The following is a 4,256-nucleotide window of genomic DNA, read 5'->3' on the forward strand; positions in this document are numbered from 1 at the left end:
ATTGTCGAGTCATATTTGTTGCATCATGTGATGGTGCACACCATCAAGGATCACCGACGACGTCGTCCGTGCTGCTGGCCACCGTCATCGAAAGCCAGGTGAACAGATGTGCTATTATCTTGTTTTGATTTTCATCATTTTCTTAGTTGTGTCCCGTGTTTTCTTTGCATTCCTTCTGTTTTTGTCGCACGGCAATGATCCTGTATCCGTGTTTTGCTGTCTTTGGGAAGGGGTCCTTAGCCATTTCGGACCCCGTCCCTTTCTGCCCCTTTGTTTGTTTATATTTTCTTTTCAGTTTGATTTCCCTTCTTTATTTTGTAATGAGGGGGCCCATTATATAAGGGCCCCCTTAATGGACCTTTTCCCCTTGTTGACCCAGCCAAGGGGGCCCAATTGACCTCTTTCCCTTTATAAGGGAAGAGGGGGTACCCTAGCTCCTCGGACCAGGAAGAATTTTTGAGTTGCATTATTCGTTCTATCTTGGTCTCGCCTACCCCCTTGAGAAAAGAGAAGAACTGGAGGGGAGGAGAGGGAGGAAGAAGCTAAGAGGAGGACGGGAAGGAGAAAGGGTCAAGGCGTTGGGACAAGATCCCATCGGGACGCCCTGCGGACGGAGTTCTCTCCTTCCGCCTTCTCCACGTCGACATCCAACTAGAGCTTCCCGTGGCCGAGTGTTGGCGGGATCTTGCACGTGCAGCGCTGTGAGAAGATCCTTGCCACACCCGACGACCCCACCACCGGACGGCGCCCAACCGAGCTCGGTTGAAGGGGCAAGCTCCTTGGATCGTGAGCCTCTGCAGACGCACGACCACGGACCCTTGCTGAGCGCCGTCGCACTAACGGATCGTGCCATTGGGTGGCACCTGCACCGGGACGCTGTCTCGTCTGGTCAATGCGACTGATGGGGTTCTCGAAGGTCGCTGTCGTGCACGCTAGCTTTCCGATTCCTCCACGTCACTGATCTTTGGTGTGGGGAACCTCTGGGTATTCGACGTAAATCCCCCCAAAGAAGACTGCCGCCAGAAACTGCTACGGTTCTTAGCAGCGTAGAGACAAGGCATCCATCGTGGGCTGACTACGCTGACTCAGCGCATCCCTTGGGATACCCATGCTGACCGGCAGGCTCGCCTCTTCCCCCACCCACCGACTGCTATGCCGAATGACATGAGTCTGGGTTTAGGTCGTCAATGACCTGGGTCCTGCACACTCGCCGCTGAATCACCGATCACCCTCATCCTAGGGTGTGTTGCTGACGCCACTCAAGGACCCCACCGCGCATGAGCTCTATTTGTCGCGCACTGCCTGTCGACCTGGCCACCACCACCCCGAGTTTGATTGGCACATGCGTGTGGACTGTCTGTCCCACTCTATTCCCCGGCTGGTCATAGCTACCTGTTGGCTCGCGCGCATTGACAGCACTACCGCCGCACTCAGCCCTAACCCAATTTCCCCCATTTGGGTGCGGACTCGGGTAGCCATCATAGCTCGCGCCGCTCTGCTAATGCACTCCTCGGTAGCTCGTCCTATCTCTCCTCCGATCTCCGTTGATAGCCCCTGGCCCGCATCACCAGCCGAGCGGTTGCTTATTCTCTGGCTCCTCTCCATCGCACCCGCTCCAGCCACGCATTGGCGAACAGCCTGCACGATGAGCCGCCTGAGGACGAGGTACGCCCCCTCTCCGCAACTCGTTATTTTACCTTAAGCAGTATACCTTCGTCTCAATTTCACTATGCTCGGGCTAGGTAGGTGAACGAGGAAATATTAGAGAGAAAACTATGCTGATATTTGATGGTGTTACCCATACGGACGAGACCGTCCGTTTTGTGCGAGTCCTACGGAAAGATTCCATTCAGCTGTAGATGCCTTTGTCGCTCCGACGATGTTTGAGAGGCCACTGTTACCGTCACCCGATGACCCCCTCCAAACTTGGAGCTCAGTGCCTCCCTCGAGTCAGAGACTGCACGTACGACGCGTAGGGCACTCAGTTTGCACTTCGTAGTTACATAACCTATTAGGGTTTCATCTGTAGGACGACAACACCGTCAACATTTGATCATCATCACTTATCGGCACCGAGCCATCATACCCGGTGTCGACTGGACGACGTCCTAGACGACGTCCGACATCATCATGTGTTGTTTTGTTTTTTGTCATGTTATCGTATGGCATCGTGGCTTTTGCTTCTTTAGATTTTATATTGTTCATTGGTTTTAAAGGGGGCCCTGTGTATGCGGACCCTCCCTTATATGACCCCCCTGGGGCCCTATCTTGACGCCCCATATAAGGGATAAGTGGGTGCTCTAGGTCAGTGTACCAGTCTTCTATTGAATTTGAAAGTTGTTGTTCGCGCGGGTCTCACTAAGAAGAAGATGATGAGGGAAAGGAGAATAATGAGGAAAGAGAGAAGGGGAGAGGAGACTCCATTGTCGGCTGCCAGAGCCCATGTGGAAGTTGGCGAGCGACACTACTTGGCACCACCTTTAGACACTAGATGTTGAGGCTCCGTCGTGCAAACAAGGTCACCGATATCTCCCGTCGTGCGTGTCACTGAAAATTGCACTACCGGGTTGCACTTGCGCCTGACCACCACGTTGTACCCACGTCGCCCCACGGTATTGTTGCCTAATCCAAACTGACGTGTCACCACCAACTAAGTTGAACAGCCCCCAAAATATCCTCTTCTACTTCTGCACCGCGCTTCAGCATCACATTTGCACTAGCTGTTTCGCAGTGCCATGGCGTCTCCAGCCCGTCTCGACTAATCTCCAGCCCGTCTCCACTCTTGACTTGTGCATTTGGAGAATGTTTTAAATCTGTTCACCTGCCCAGCCTCTGAAAGTATCCACACGATGAAGGGGCTCTTGGATATTCACTTCATCTCCAAAGCTTCTTAAAGACCTTGTTATGTTCTCATCGTCAAGACTATCCTTTTGTTTGAAGGATAAATGAAAAAAAAAGAGGGGGAGGAGGGTGGACGGGAGCAGTTAGTTTTGGCTGGCTTGGGAACTTGCAATGGGTGTTGGTTTCCTTATTTGTAGTTAATCTTTTTCCAAAAGTCCCTTAAATAAATGCTATTTTAATATTGTGCATATGCTCCTCTAGGCTCTGGTATCATTCTAATGAATAACTTTAATGTCCCAGTAAAAAATTATATAACCTTCATTATCAATTGTTATATCAAGATATAGACTAATTAACTAATGATTAATTTAATCCAACTGATATGTCAAGTTTTCATGCTATGGGGTGCCAACCAATACGTTGTGCTCTAGAATATAAAGAGTGTCAATGAACTCTGTCATGTAACCTTTGCTATCATTGGTTACTTAGATGTATAATCCTTCATCATTGTAAGACTCCCAAATGGCTTAAGGTATTGTTAATTATCAATTCCTAGTCCATCATTCAGTTAGTGCTGATGCATGATAGGGATCATTCGAATACAACTTCTCTGATATCCTCACTATCCTGGTCAGGGATTTAACTACATCATTTTGCTTGAGTCAATTCGATCTCATACGAAGGGAAAATAATACTGTCTTGACCCCTCAATCACCTTTGTGTACTTCTACCCCACAGCCAAAACATAGTAGCCCATATGTGAGATGTACTTGGTGTCTCGTGTAAACAAAATGATATGTAGTTATAACATCATAAAGGGATTCATTCAGATTAAGTAGTAAAATATAGTTCTAAATGTACCAACTGTCTATACCTAGTGCCTCCTCACTCACATCCACAAGATCATTTATCTTGTTGCATGAGTGGGAACAAATAGTGTTATTCTACCAGGTAGCTTAATATCCATCTTGACTATCCATTAAATAGAAATATTCAAAGTACATGTTTGAATCCTATTAATCATCGTATTATGATTGCATCATAATTCACTAAGTCATTGAACATAATTTTGGGCTTCATTAAGACATCAGATAAGAAGAATACACAATTATTTCAAAGAAGTTAAATAAACATGGAAACGTTATTGGCTTGATAGCCATTTAATATCCATAATTTAGTTGATTCATCCACTTACGATTACAGATGACTTCCTTAATATTTGACCTAGGTTATTTTATAGAGTTATTGAAACAAAGCCAACAGATATTTCATCATAGGGGGACAACAGATATGGAGTTGCATCATAGTCACAAAGTCTACAAGTTATGTTGGATGATGTATGAAATGTTTTTATATCAAGTATGTTTATTTGAAAATTCATTTTTCTTAACTGAGAAGCAAAGATTACTGAACTC

The 4,256-nt window shown here is 46.9% G+C and overlaps 1 long non-coding RNA gene across 2 annotated transcripts; it reads left to right on the forward strand.

The window, feature by feature from the left end:
- Window positions 1–453: 453 nt before the first annotated feature.
- On the forward strand, window positions 454–3,089 carry LOC144704890 (uncharacterized). Of its 2 annotated transcripts, none has more exons than XR_013581923.1 (2): window positions 454–1,665; window positions 2,732–3,089. It is a non-coding gene; the product is annotated as an uncharacterized LOC144704890 (long non-coding RNA). The 2 variants fall into 2 exon arrangements; XR_013581922.1 differs by lacking the exon at window positions 2,732–3,089 and adding an exon at window positions 1,743–1,873.
- The last annotated feature ends 1,167 nt before the right edge of the window (window positions 3,090–4,256 follow it).

Source organism: Wolffia australiana, chromosome 6, assembly GCF_029677425.1.
Source record: "Wolffia australiana isolate 7733 chromosome 6, ASM2967742v1".
Classification (NCBI taxonomy): Eukaryota; Viridiplantae; Streptophyta; class Magnoliopsida; order Alismatales; family Araceae; genus Wolffia; species Wolffia australiana.